Source organism: Hemiscyllium ocellatum, unplaced genomic scaffold (genome assembly GCF_020745735.1).
Source record: "Hemiscyllium ocellatum isolate sHemOce1 unplaced genomic scaffold, sHemOce1.pat.X.cur. scaffold_148_pat_ctg1, whole genome shotgun sequence".
Lineage (NCBI taxonomy): Eukaryota > Metazoa > Chordata > Chondrichthyes > Orectolobiformes > Hemiscylliidae > Hemiscyllium > Hemiscyllium ocellatum.
In genome coordinates, this window is record NW_026867788.1 from 85,077 (window position 1) to 100,876 (window position 15,800).

General features: G+C 42.7%; 1 non-coding gene across 1 annotated transcript; it reads right to left on the reverse strand.

Moving 5' to 3' along the window:
• Positions 1-13,335: 13,335 nt before the first annotated feature.
• Positions 13,336-13,407, reverse strand: trnah-gug (transfer RNA histidin (anticodon GUG)). The gene has a single exon. It is a non-coding gene; the product is annotated as a tRNA-His (tRNA).
• Between the last annotated feature and the right edge of the window lie 2,393 nt (positions 13,408-15,800).

Here is a 15,800-nt window from a genome sequence, read left to right on the forward strand (position 1 = left end):
GCAATAACCTTTGTGACTTTGCAACAAAATGCGTAACATAAAACCAGTTCAACATGTATTTTACCGAAATTTAAAGCAATGCACATGGGAAACGGTATCCACCTGCAGAACAATCATCTTTGGCTCTCTCTCCACACATGTCTCTTCACGTTTTAACTACTTGCGGTATGTTTGTTGATCAAGGAGTCATTATCCAAAAAAGTTCATTTCTCAATCCACAAACAGGGGTATTTTCCCATAAACTTGGCTTTGCTCAATATCACCTTCTATCCGGACCCGTCAAGACAATGAATAATTGAAGCTGCTCCATGTGAGGCTCAAACTTAAAACTTCGGCACAGCACAGCCCACGATACTGGCACAGAGATACCATGCACTGTCACCTGCATCACAGGAGCAACACATAAATGCTAACCTCCACATTCCTGGTTGTACCTTAACGTTTGGGAAACGGAAGTTCTCTGATTCCATGGCTAGTAACGGGGATTAAACGATCATCTTCACCAATGGTTCTGACCCCGAGTGGGGAAAATGGTGAGCTACTCATTGCAAAGATGGGTAGATTTTTGAAATATATAATTGCAACATTTGCCTTCACTAAGCAATGAACATTTTATTTTGTTTTTCATCCGTAGAAATCTTCAAATCTTCATCTTTAACAGACTCCATGGCAGATCTCCATTGTGTCTCTGGTATCAAATTCCAAAGTGTAAAACCGCTCTGAATTCTTCCACCACAGTCCGCTTTTTGGTCGTGTTCCTGTTGTGGGAAATGCACTTCCCCGCGTGTCAACTGCTGCTCCCAGCATTCTCTCTGGCACTGCACTCATTTTCCTTCTGACACTTGCTCACTGTGTTGCTGTGATCATACTTGGTGTTGCATGACCCAGGAAAATGATACAGATCAAGGTTTTTGCATTGTTGAATTCAATTGTCTCTTTAGTCTTATTTAGGATTTTGAAAGTGACTGTTCTGTACAGAGGTGCGTGTCAAAAACATCTGAGCAGAAGAAAGGTGTTCCAAACAATGACATTGATCACTATGCTCTCTCCTCCAGTCTGGAAAACAATTCCTCACAGGCAATTTAATAGACAATAGACAATAGGTGCAGGAGTAAGCCATTCTGCCCTTCGAAGCCAGCACTACCATTCATTATGATCATGGCTGATCATCCTCAATCAGTATCCTGTTCCTGCCTTATCCCCATAACCCTTGAGTCCACTATCCTTATGAGCTCTATCCAACTCTTTCTTGAAGGAACACATCCTGCTTTCTCGGGTTCTTCATTCCGTTGACTTCAAATCTTCACAAAGTTCAACAGACTTTGTTCCATAGTCTTTTCTTCATTTTTGTTCAGATCACTGTGAGCAGAGTGTCACAGTGGGAATGCCGTTGCCCCACAACCCAGAGGTCAGACCATAGTCTTGGGACCGTACTGTGCTATTTAACATTTCACCAGACCAGGGAGAAATATCTGCTGTTCGGCAAAATTTACGCAATTCACTTATTCATAAGTTCATGTACGCGTTTACGTATGTGACGCGGTGGCCGAGAGGTTAAGGCCATGGAATGCTAACCTCTTGTGCTCTACACGTGTGGGTTCGAGTCCCACTCTCGTCTATGTTTTCACTGTTGCTATTCTTGCATGCTCACTCCTGTCTTATTGAAATTGGAACTTCATTGGTCAATTTATATGCATCGACGCTATTATAAAATCTCAAAGAATAATTTGAGTCAGTTGCTTAAACTGCATTGAAACGTAGATTGCATTGGGATAATGAAAAGTAACGCGATTTTCTTTTTCAAGTCAAGCTGCTGTGACCTTTTATCATATGAAAGAGATCCAGGAAAACCAAAATACAAGATATGCGATGGGCATGTTTATGTAATGGGATTCTTAATGAAATCTGGAGCATGTTGAGTAGAAGTTATTCATCGTGGTGAGAAAAGCACAGAGAGACAGCACAAAATAATGGAAATATTTCAAAAGGGGCAGGGCGTGGGTGTTGGGGCACCGAGAAATGGCTGTAAATGCACAGAAGAGATTTGCAGATATGGGTGCCATGCATGGATACGGAGAGACTTACACATTGGTCTCTTCCTCGCCCGTTGCTCTCGCCATTGATGAAGGCTGGGAACAAGGCACAGGTAAACAAAAGATGTGGGAAGCAAGCTTCAAAACGTTATGCACACACTGGATGCATCACATTGAACAATGAACAACTGGAGAAGTAGCATGTTCACTGCAGGGACTGAACCTAAACTGTGGATCAATAATCGCAAATTCATGCAGCATTAGCATGAAAAATGATTTAGTGTGTCTTTATACGCATGTCATTAACAGACGTTTCGTTCTAATACCCGTGTGGTTGAAAGAAGAGGACAGCACATGTCAAGACGGATGACAACGTAACCAAGTTTGCTTTGAAAGTGTTAGATCTATTTCATCATTGTACACAGTGGACAAGTTCATTTTAAATAATACAAACCACATTCCCTCACCTGGATGAAAAGTGTGATTTCATTTCAAACATTGCCCTTGCTAATTGGCAGTTACTAAACATGAAAAACATGATGTAATGTTTATTGAGCATACATCAATTAGCACCATTATCTAACTTCGGATCGACTGCAATATGCACATGATAAACAATATTTAAGAAAGAATGTCTTTTGGAAGTAATGATTCGGTGCTGACGAAAACCAGTATTAAATTCACATGATGCGGATATTCCACCAATGGCTACTTTGGTGGAAATGGTCAATGGGCACTATTTCTAAGTTGGTATAGAGGTGTGTGAGTTGCAAGGGTTGGGAGCTCCCACCTCATCTGGAGCAGCGTCTGCTCACATGGAACAGGGAGCATTGGGGCAGCAGGCTGGGAGTTCCAACCACACCTGGAGCAGCTTTTATTTACTTGGAGTAGCAGGGAGCATTGGGGCTGCAGGCTGGGAGATCCAACCTAACCCGGAGCAGCTCCTATTGACGTGGAGCAGCAGGAAGCATTGAGATATCAGACTGGGAAATCCAGCCTCACCTGGAGCAGCCTGTATTGACATGAAGCAGCAGGGAGCATTGCAACATCAGACTGCGGGATCTTACCTAATTTGAAGCAGCTTCAGTCGACATGGAGCAAGGAGCTTTGCGAGATCCGTCTGGGAGCTCCACTCTCACCTGAAGCAGCTTTTAATGACAAGTAGCAGCGGGAAGCATTGGGACATCAGAGTGATAGATCCAACCTCAACTGGACCGCTTTTATTGACATGGAGGAAGGAGCATTTGGACATCAGAGTGGGAGCACCAACCTCACAAGGACCAGCTCTTAATGACACGTAGCACCTGGGAGCATTTGGGCATGAGAGTGGTAGATCCAACCTCAACTGGACCGCTTCTATTGGCATGCAGCAGGGAGCATTAAGGCATCAGACTGGGAGCTCCAACTTAAATTGGAGAATCTCCTATTGACATGGAGCAGCAAGGAGCATTGCAACGTCAGGTTGGGGGCTCCAACCTCACCTGGAGCTGCTGGTATTTACATGGAAGAGAAGGGAGGATTGGGACATTAGGCTTGGGGAAAGGATATTCAACTATTTTAATCTGAAGTAAAACAGGTTTCAAAACTCAGATGTTAATTGATTTATGAAGAAACTTTCCCAAGAAAATAATTAATACTTTCGAGACTAAAGGCAAGTCCTGCAAATATCCAACTCAGGAAAACGCATTGGTAGAGAGAGAAATGGGAGTAATGTTTCATGTCTTTGTCTTTTCTTTTCTGGCCGACTATGCATTGGATTATATCACTGAAAGGACGTTTTCACTCGTTTCATGTTGTTCAGTTTCCTGGAAATACGGACAGGTCATTAACGTAATCTAAATCTGAAAATTAATGGGAATATGCGATGTTATGATTAGACTGGAGTTTACCTCTAATTATGGTGAAAATGCATCAAAGTAAGTTGCAATTTTCTTGATCAGCTGCGACCTCATTGATTGGCTGCTCAAATTGTGAATGGTAGTTTTTTTAAGACAATTTGAAATAGATCATTGATGGTGATTATCTTTGTTCTTTGTTCACCTTGTGACTGTTACTGTTATTGCTCGTGTCATTGTCAGCACCACAGCTCTGCAGCGTGTAAAATTTCAGCTACGCATCTGGCCAGTGGTACAGCCATTCTTATAGCTGGCTACGGATCAGGCGGGTGCTGGTTCAACTTTTGCTTGGTGCAAGCGCATTGTGGAGATTCAGCACACATCCAAACCTTTTTTTTTGTTACACTGAGGTGGAAAATATTTGAAATTTTCATCTCCACGAACGAAAATTCGTTTTCTGTCTTCGATCAGTTAAACATTACCAAGAGCTCTCAATGTTAAAAATCACATTGCATCAGATTGTATCGAACAAGCATGTTTGGAAGCACCAGTGTTCAGTGCACTGTTTCTTCATCAGGTGGTTGTCAACTGTTGGACTCTAATCTGGCTTTGTATGATTTTTAAATTTGTCCACCCCAGTCCAACACCAACACATCTAAGTCATGAATACCATCGACACCACGAACGGTCAGTTAAAGTACAGATGACCTTCCAAGAGATCGCGCATATTGACACACACATCAGGTTTCTGCAGAAAGACACCCACCTGATGAAGGAGCGGCTCTCTGAAAGCTAGTGTTTCCAAACAAACCTGCTGGACTATGCCCTGATATTGTGTAATTTTTAACTTTGTCTATCCAATTCGAACACTGACAGTTCCATAGCATAGAGAACATCAGTCATGTCCCAGTGCAGTCAGAGAAGGCAATCTTGGAATAGCCTCACTCATTGTTCAGAAGGTACGTTTAATTTTCAGAAACCAACCCACTCAATTGTGAATTACTACAGATTGTTGATGTGCTGAGCTGTTTGTTTTAGCTTTACATGAAATGGAAGCTGGTTAGCTCAGTCCGCTGGCTAACTGGTTTTTGGTTTAGAGTGAGATTAACAACATGGGATTAATTGTCGCACTGTCTCAGGGTGCCAGAAGGATTATCATCTCCTCTGCTTACGTGATCTGTAATACAATGTGACTCTAGTGAGTAGTAATGCACCTGTAGATGTCAAGCATCATTGTCATTGCCATCGATTGCCTTGGTCGTTTGGTCACAATGACCAGGAACGGGACTGAGTCCTTTTAATACTCACTGATTTAATGGGATACAGAAAAAATGTTGTGAAAATAGACTTGATTGAAAATTGGGTTTCCAAGGGTCGCTGCGTTGTATACAGAAAATGTTACATTATCACAGGTCTTCTCACTCGGTCGGCTTCAATTCAGCACAGAATTCGATTCAACCACACTTCATGAACATGCTTCTGTAAGATCCTACAGACAATATGAAACACACTGCTCTCATCATTAATCTTCACCATGGCTTCATCCAAGGACATAATGCACAGTTTTCATTAATACTGAAGACATAAGAATGACATGCAAGAGTAAATTGAATTTCAGTTTAAATTGTAAAGGGATAAGAATCTAGACTAAAATACAGAACGCCCGAAATTCATGTTTATTATCGTGGTCAGAACTCTAGTCAGAAAAAGGGAAAATCTGTCCCTGAATCCCCAATATGTAACCGGCAGTTTGCTCCATGTGTCTAGTTGGAAACCTGTGTGGAGGAGGATGCAGCTTGAAAGAGCACCTGGGAGAATCCTCCACTGTCTGATCTGAAGCTACAACAGCAGCTGTGAGAGCGGTGGGATAAAGGGGAGGACCTTGGTATTCCGTGGTGTAGATTCACATTGTCCACATCATGCTATGGTTTAAAACCCTCTGTCAGAAACAGCACAGACTGAGAGGAATAGGAGGGGACCATGTCACCCGCTAGCGCTACCCCGCCATTTGACATAATTACAGCTGATCGAACAGGTCAATGTCTTTTCCCAGCCATCTACATCAACCTATCACCCAAAGGGAAAAAGACACTGAATAAATCGAAACACTCTGTGCAACCGTGGGAGGGAACTGTGTTGAAAGACAGTGGGCATCTGCAGTGGGTTTTGTGAATGTGCAGCCGATTGCTGGCTGATCATATTTCAACTGATATGATTTTCTTAAAACTCACCACCAAGAAAGTGAGGAACCTTCTCTGGTCAGTAGCAGGGACTAGAACTGCAGACGATGGGAACTGACGATGAAGCAGCAGAACAATAATTGAATCAACTGAAATCTGAACAAAATTGCGATTCTGGCGGGAATCAAACCCACAAACTGTGAATCGCGATCTTAACAATGCAGTAGATGTCCACCACGTCTTTCATTGTGCCACTGAGCTGCGCTAGCCTCCATTTTACTGCACCAAAAGTTACAGTATTCAAGTCTTTCAATAAATATCTGTTTATCCTCGCCCCACCTTCCAGTACCTGCTCCTTATCCGTGCATGCTCTAGCTCCTCAAGTGTTCAGCTAAATACTCCTGAAGTATTTGGATGACTCTTAGCTTTACCACACGTTCAAACAGTGAGTTCCAGACAAACAACCCTCTCCGGATGTAAATATTCTTCCTAAATCTTCACTGAACATCCTCCCTGTAGCGTTTCATCTATAACCCTGGTTATTTACCCTTCCCATAAGAAGTTTATTCCTGTCAAACATATCAATTCCATTCCTGTGTACGTTAATCAATTTCTCTCTCAGCTTTCTCCGCTCTCAGATAGAGAGCCCCAGTCGAGCTCATCTATCTTTGCATTGGCGAGAGTGTAGTACATTAAAAGCACAGAACGTCTGACAGCATCCGAGGAGCAGGAGAATCGATGTTCCGGGTATAAGCCCTTCATCAGGAATGAGGCTTTTGAGTCGGGGCTGAGGGAGGGGAATGGGGTTGGTGGTCAGGTAGCTGGGAAACCGATAGATGGATGAAGAGAGGTAGAAGGTGGTAGTTCGGAGGGGCAATGATGGCCGGGTCCAGAGAGCAGTGGCTAGCTGGAGGCTTGGGATTGGGATAATGTTGGGGGAGGTGAAATAAGGAAGCTGTTGAAATACACATTTATCCCGTATGGTTGCAGGGTCCTAAGGTGGAACAAAAGATTTTCTTCCTCCAGGCATCGGCCGACAATGGAATGTCGGTGTTTTTTTCCCCGAAACATCGATTTTCCTACTCCTCAGATGCTGTCTGACGTGCTGTGCATTTCCAGCACTACACTCTCGACTCTGAGCTCCAGCACCTGCAGCCCTCACTTTCACTTATCTTCGCAGGGGCAATGGTCGAGCTCAGGCACCACGTTGATAAATCTCCTCTGACCACAATCCCGTCCAAACGCACTTTTCCTGAAGGCTGGCAATCACAACAGAATAAAGTTATCAAAAGAAATGTAGAAATATCGGAACAAAAGCTGCAGGTCTAGTGCATCTGGGGAGAAATTTTCGAGCCAAACCATCCGCCTTTGGAATGAATGGTATGTGTAGATGGGGCAGGAACGTGAAAGAAGATGGGCAGGGTCTAAAATGATTGAACTCCATGTTGGGTACTGAAGATTGCACGGTCTCTCATTCGGAAATGATGTGCCACTCTTCCAACTTGTACAGGCCATGCGGAGCTCTGCAGCAGACCAAACTGACATGGAGGCATAGGAACACAGTGGGAATTTGCAGTGACAGGAATCTAGAAGCTCAAGTTCTTTTTTCTGTTTGCAGACAGAATATAGGTGTACTCGAATTTGTCACCCATTCTGTTTTTCTCTCCCCAGTCTTGACGAGATCACACTGTGAGCAGGAAATGCAGTTTGCTAAATTGAGTGAGAGGCAGATAAATCACTGGAACTTTACACAGTGATGAGAGACATCGTAAACAAGTAGCATTGCATCTTCTGAGATTTCGTGTAATTGTGCCATATGGGGAAGTGTTGGGGGCCAAGGAGGACTGGATGATGGTGCTCAGAGAGAAATTGTCCTACATAGTGGCGGTATTCAGTGGTATGAGCGAGTGGGGAAAGGGCAGTAGAATGTATATTTTCCTGAGCTACCATCTATAAGTAAACACCTCACTACGATCAAAACTACCTAATGATTTTCATTCCAACACCGACTCTAGGTACAGCTTACAGAAGTCACGTGTTTGCACAGTCCCTGTCATTGTGTCTCCCCGGGAGCAGCAGCACTCCCCCACGCTGATTCAGACAGCACAGTTCTTACTCTGACATGTCCGTTCGAGATTGGAAAGACAGGTATTAATAACCCACTCTTGTAACTGAGTATCTGTATTGCTCAAACACAATCGCTTAGCTATCTGAACTCCTTTTTAAATCACTTGATACAGAGCCTTGTATGTCTTGGCATCACAAATTCACATCTGAATAATTCGGAAAGTTATGTCGATTTAGCCTCTCCGATCCTTGCATACACTGTGTTTCAGATTTCAGCCACCCACTGCTTGTAAACGTATTTCCACGCATTCACTGTAATCTTTCCGCCTCTGTTATATTGTCAACACAGGAGAAAACGGAGCTTCGTGGAATGATTGGTTCGTCTGGGATTATCCTCTTTGAAACAAAGGAGGCAGAAGGGACCTGTATAATCACATGATAACATTTATAAACGTTCAATATTCATGGGATCTTGACAAGGCAGTTATGGGCAGATGGTTTACCCTCTGGTATGAGGAGAACACCAGAGGGCATGAACTCAGGATTAGATTTTGCCTATTTAATTCAGAAATGAGGAGTCATTTCTTTGCTCAAGGGCCAGTGAATCAGTGGAACTCCTTACCGAGGCTGTTGTTGAGGCTGAGTTGTTGTGTATTTTCAAACTGTGCCAGACAGATCAGAAAGACGATAACGCTTTGTCAAGGCAATGCAAGAGAATGGAGTTGAAGATCATCAGATCTGCCATGAGTCCATTGAATGTTCGAACAGACTCGATGGTCTGAATGGCCGATTCCACAACTGCATCATTTGGTCTAATGCCTTACTTTGTTGATAAGTTTCGAATTTTGAGGGGATGGGATGAAGTGAGAGAAAAGGTTTCTCAAACTGATCAGACAGATCAGGAACTAGGCTCATCAGCTCATAAACAAGAAATGTGCTGTGGCCTGGAGACAACAAATGGCACTGCGCACACCACAGATGTGTATGTGCAGAAGTTGTGGTTGCTAAAGTAAATTGGTGGATCTAATATTGTTGCCAACTTGGTGATCACGCTGGATGCCGGATGCCGGTGTGATGCACACAGCAAAAGGTTGTGAAAGAATGAAAGGCTCATTCCATTGGAAAAGTTTTCTGCGGTTCCAATTCAATTGACTGTTTAAAATACTGATCAAAAGTTTGTGTGGTGTGTTACATTGAAATTCACAATCCAACTGGATAAAATATTGGACCTGATCTCTCCTTATTTGTATTGCTTTCATTCGATGTAAATTCATAGAAAGTCAAGATGGAATGATAGGAGGAAAGAAACGTTTGCACTCCTTTTCATTATCCCAATAAAACTTACAACGGAAACAAATTGCTTTATTTCGACTTTGATGAGGTTTCAATTTATCACAAATCTCCGGTGCAATGAAGGGCAAGAGCAAGATTCTCCATCCAATGTAAACTAAAGATACGAGGCACAAACGAAAACCACAGCTGTTTTTGATAGAAGTAACAGCCAGAGTAGGATTCAAATCCACACATGCGCAATGAAAGACCAACCCGTCGCCTTCACCTCTGGGCCACTTCAGCCCATTGCAAAGGGGCTCACATGTGACCACATCAAGATTACATATGGTGCACCCAAGGGATAAGAAATTCCCTGAGAGGAATCGAATCCACACCATAATGTTTCTGCTTTTACCGAATAATAATACCAGCAAAATCCAAAGAATTGACCTCGTCCTTGGAAGGAATACCTGTGCTTGATTCATTCCGAGTCGGAACTGTCTCAGAATGAAACAGCAAACATGAAATTGCCGTCACATTCACACGCATATTTAGTCTTGACGCATAATTTCTTCAGACAGTTTCTCTCTCACGTGAAGAAGTATATATGGAGAGAGAAGTGAAGGTGATATTTTAGCTCCATGGGCTTTCTCATATGGCTGAACCTGAACTGGGTAAAATTTCCGGAAATGCAGTTTTCTTCGTTTCATTTTATTAATTTTGCTGCAACTTCACTCTGTTCATTGCAGTGATCGGAAGTGAATTGGATTTATATCATTGGAACGTTTAATGTTGCATTCAGTTTTGCTCCGAATTTATTTCAGCTTAAAGAAAATACTGTTGAGAAAAACAGAAAGTTAAACTACAAAACAAGATGCCAGTTTTGATGCTCGGTTACGTTGGCAGATTTCAGTGGGTATCAAATGAACCCAACATCATGCCGATTGTCCTCCCATCTTTAAGGCGTGGGATTAAAGCAAGAAATCGATCTCCAAGAGACAGGTCACTTCCTATTCATTATGGAATATCTTTCCTTGACAATATACAAAATCTGCTCAGTTCTATTTATAATGTTTCATGTAGAATATTAATATAAATCTTTCAAAACTCCGATGGTTCTTTGCTCAATATTATTCAGCTGTATACGTTTCCGATATTTCTTTACATCTAAAGTCGTCCAAATTAGACATTGTTTCCTCACACCTTCCACTGCCCCCCAACTGCCCCCCCCCCCCCCCCCCACACACACACACCACATTTAAACTTTTACTTGGCCACAGGCTTTCTCTCTCCTGGTGTAACTCACTGCTTCTGTGTCTCGAAATGTGTCTCTCCAAATATTTGGAAATGGATTTTCAGAGTGACAGAAATTCTGCTCTCATTATTTCTTTGCTCTACATCGATGGTTTTGAAAGCCTGACTTTCAGAAATTTGCGAAATTGATAGAGAGAATTTACCACCTATTTACTCTCTCCAAACCTCAAATACTCTGGAAAACTTCCATTCGGTTTTCCTTGGTTCAGTTTCAAATTTTTCAACACACAAATAAATAAAATTACATCCCCACGAAACGCCGTCAGCATCGTCTCTAATGTCTTAGCAGCCCAGTAAGACCTGGCAGTGTCCTCTCTGATAGAATCACAGATTCCCAACAATGCAGAAAGTACAATTCAGCCGATCAGGTCTGTAGGGACAGTCGAAACAGAATCTCAAACAGACCTAGCTCCCGTCTCTATCCTGGCATGCCTCTGGCTTGTGATTTCAAATAAACCTGTTGGAATGAAACCTGGCATCATGTGACTGCTGACCTTATCACTGCGTTACCCATGGCAAACTCACTTAACTTACTGAATTCACTCCCTGAACACATCAACGTATTTAACACGGCCAATCCACTAACCTACAGACTTACCAGCAGTGCGAACCAATGAGCAAAGGTACCATCATATTGAACACTATCCGTATCATGTTTAATGGCTTTATACACTTGCAACTCAGCCGAGTGAAAGCAAGCTGCGACCTCAAACCGAGCTCAATGCATCCAAACGCGGTTCTGCGCTGTACAACCTCATTAGTGCTGCTGGAAATGTTTCTGCACTCAGATCTGAATGCGTTTACTCTGTTTTCTTCCTCAGATTGCTGCTTTATATAAACACACAGTCAGGAACAACTCTATATGATGGTTTTCATTGCAACACAAACACAATGTGGAGTTTGCAGAAGTTACGTGTTTGCACTTTCACTGACACATTCTCTCCCCAGGAGCTGCAGTCCTTCCCCAGCTGATTCTGACAGCACTGTCCTTCCTGTGACATAACCAATCGAGAATGGACGGCCAGGCATTAATAACCTTCACTGGGGAACAGAGCAACATGTTTAAAACATTCACGATCCCCCCAGCAGAGAATTGAGCCCAGTGACAGGCGGGGACACTAATCCCGATACTGTGGAAGAGAACAACATCGAAGGAGGCCCTGCAGCCTGTTGTGGCCGCACTTGTCCAACACAACTGCTTAACGACCTGAAACAAGATTTCCATGATTTAGCCCATAGTCTGATATGTCTTGGCATCACAAATTCACATCTGAATTTTTTTCAGGTGAAAAGAGTTTCCGCCTCTCTGACCGTTTCCGCACATACAATCAAATCTTTCTGCCTTTTCCCAAAATCTGTTGGCTCCGGTGTTCAATCCCTCCATCAATAACAAATGCTTCTTTCAGTCCATCCTGTCCATATCCCTCATTATTTTGTACATCTCAGTCATGTCTTCTCCAATCTCCTCTGCTCGGTGACAAACAACCCCAGTCTGTCCAATCTCTCCTCTTAACTGAAACTCTTCAGCCCAGACAATATCCCATTGAATCTCTCCTGCAACGTTCGCAGTGCCATCACATCATTGCTATACTGTGAATTGCAGAACTGCACACAGTAATCTAGCGAGAGCTAAATTAACTTTTTTTCCTATTCTGTTACAGAATGAGGGCGTCGCTGTCTCGGGAGTATTGATTGCGATTTCTAATTGCACAGCGGGTAGTCGAGACTCAACCGTATTGCAGTGAGTCTGGAGTCACATCGAGGCCTGACCAGGTAAGAATAGCAGGTTCCTTCCTCAAAGGATCTCAGTGAACACGATGGTTTTGTTTTTTTCAACAATTGGCCATGTATTTATAGGTGTTATTAGATTCGTAATTCCAGATATGTATTGTCTCCCAATTCTAACACCTGGCATGGCTGGAGTCAAACCCGGGTCCCTGGTTAATTTGCTTGGTATCTGAGTTAACAGTCCAGTGGTAAAAGCGCTCGGCCATTGCAGAAAACCCGTGAAACTAATCTTTCTGAAAGAAGTCGCTTTTCCTTGATATTGTCCTGTATCATTTTCCTGAGCTTGACCGCCCATAATCGCAAGTCCATATCAGTAAAAGCTGCTTCCTGAGGATTCGCCTCACAACAGCCGTAACCAAATGGATCAACTGATCTGCAGGTCCCGATGGTGGGGTTGGGACACGTTCACCCAGCAACAGTGACCGCAGCAGCACAGACTGAATGGTATCAATGTGAGAGTCTGTGTTGGATTCTGCAGTGCATTAATGAAATAGGAAATGACTCCACAACCACACGATGAAAGAGCAGCGCTCAGAAAACCAGTGCTCAGTTAAATCTGTTAGACTCTAACCTGGTGTTGTGTGGTTTTTAACTTTTTACACTATAGTCCAACACCGGCATCTCTAAATTAATGTAATGGGGGTGTGGGATGAAAAGTTCAGTTAGTGATCGTAGGGGGGAGTGAAATCTTTGAGAACGGGTGGATTTGAATTCTGACATATGAAATACAGAGATGTGAGCGAGCAGAATTTGAAGGGAAAAGATCATCACCTTGGAAAAAGTTACCTTATCCAAACAAATGATTCCTTTGTGTTTCCCAAGAGCTGGAGTAGATAGAGCAATTACTGCCGTGACTCGGATTCGAACCGAGGTTGCTGCGGCCACAACGCAGAGTACTAACCACTATACGATCACAGCATCGCACAGATGAGTGCGCTGTCACTGCGTAATAAGTACAGTCTCATAGGACATATTAGGCAGCGCACCAAATGCACAATATCAGTGCTAAGCGAATAGTGGCAGATATGTGGGAACTCAGAATGGGCTGACCGCTTAATATCAGTTCCCCCAGTGGCTGTGGTGATTCCATCATTAATATGCTGAAGGCTGAGATAAGTAGATTTCTCCAAAACATCAAAAACTCCGGGGACAGTGCAGGTGTTGTTGAAATGTATGCTTCAATCGTAATGCAATTTAACATTGGCTACTTCACCAGTTTCCCCAAACAAGGCAGTAACCACTGCTGCCACATAGTCCCAATTCCCAGTCCCAGAATCAGAGGAACTGAGTGGCGCAGTCGCGAAGATGTACGAAAAAGCTTTATCAGCCAGTGGGTGGTTGGAATTTGGAATATACTGTCTGCATTGTTCAGAGCGACAGAAACCCTTACAACCTGAATAAATATTCAGATGTGAGCTTGTGATGCCAAGACATATAAGGCTGTGGAGTAAGAATTGTGAAATGTGATTCAGTTCATTAGGCATTTGTATTTGAGAAGTGTGGCCACAATTGGTTGAAGGGCCTCCTTTGACACTCTTGTTCTCGGTAGTATAGTAGTGAGTATCCCCGCCTGTCACAGGGCTCAATTCTCCACTGGGGACAGTGTAAATATTTTAAAACTGTCGCTCCATTCCCAAGTGCGGGTATTGATACCTGTCCTTCTATTCTAGATGGGGCATGTCGCAGGAAGGACAGTGCTGCCTGAATAAAGGTGGGAAAGGACTGCAGCTCTCAGGAAGGCTGTGTGTCAGTGAACGGCCAAACATGTGCCTTCTGCAAACTTCACCTTGTGACTGTGTTGGAATGAAAAGTATTTGACAGCCTTGTTCCGGATTGAAGTGTTTACTAGAAGCAGGAAGCTGAGGAAGAAACAACGTAAACACATTCAAATATGAGTGCAGAAACATTTCCCGCAGCACGAATGAAATTGTAAAGGACAGAGTACCATTTCGATACATTGAATTTGGGTTCATTTATTCTGATGAGACTGTTACCAGGGTATAAAACCATTGCAAAATGATACAGCATTTACTCAGTATGATGGAACATTTTCTCAGTAATTCGCACTGGTTTTCAGAGGGAGGGTTGGGTTGATTGGCAAAGTTAAGTTGCCCTCTCGTGTCCAGGGAGTGAATTAAGTAAGTTAAGTGAATTAGCCATGGGAAATGTGGGATAAGGTCAGAAATCACTGGACGTCAGATTATACTCCAACAGGTTGATTTGAAATCATAAGGGGGATGGATTCCCCTTCTTCAGGTGAAATATATGGAAATAGGGAGGGGAGGTGGGTCTAGGTGAGATGCTCTTCAGAGAGTCGATACCGGCCCGATTGACTGAAATGCTCTTTCTGCAATGTAGGGTTCTGTGATTCCATGAATTGATAATGACGGGGTTTACTGGGGTGTAAAGCTATTAGAGAAGATGCTGATGGGGGTGTACTGAAGATGAGATTTTATTCACTTGTCTTCTTGGAAAACTGAGAACAGTTAGCCTTGAACCAAGGAAGACTTAATGTTTTTTTTTGCAGGTTATGAAATGTTTGGTCAGAGTAAATAGGTGGAAAATTCCATCTTTCAAGTAAGTAAACATCTAGATATCAGGTGTTCAATACCTTTAATCAAACCTTTGAAGGAGAAAGAAATGATGAGAACAGAATCGCTGTCACTCCGAGAATCTGGTTTTCAAAATATTTGGAAAGGCACTTTTGTTGACATGCAAGGAATAAATTTCACAAGGAGAGACACAGCGTGTGGGTAGGTAAAGGTGTAGGGATGGGGTGTAGTCGGTCGGACGTTGTGGGGAAACAATGTCTAAGTTAATTGACTTTAAATGTAAAGAAATTCCTTTAATGTGTGCAGCTGAATAAGATTTGGTTCCAAAAACATTGTAAATGGAACTGAGTGGATTTTTTAATTTATTGTGAATGGAAGATATTACATAATGAATAGGAAGTGACCAGTTGCTTGGAGAACGACTTCCTGCTTTCATCACATGCGGTCAGGATGTGAGAACAAACACCATGATGTTTGATCCATGTAGTTCTCTGTGAAATTTGCCAAAGCAACGAGCAACAAAACTGGTGGGTTTTCTGTTGCACTTTAACCCTCTGTTTTTCTTAGCAGTATTTTCCTTAAGCTGAAATAAAGTCCGAGCAAATTTGAATACAACATTAATCGTTCCAATGAGATATATCTAATTCACTTCTGATTATTAATGAACATGGTGAGGTTTCAGCAAAATTAAAATGAAACGAACAAATCAGCGATTCTTGCGACTCAGAATGTATCAATGACAGTTATTCATTCTGACCA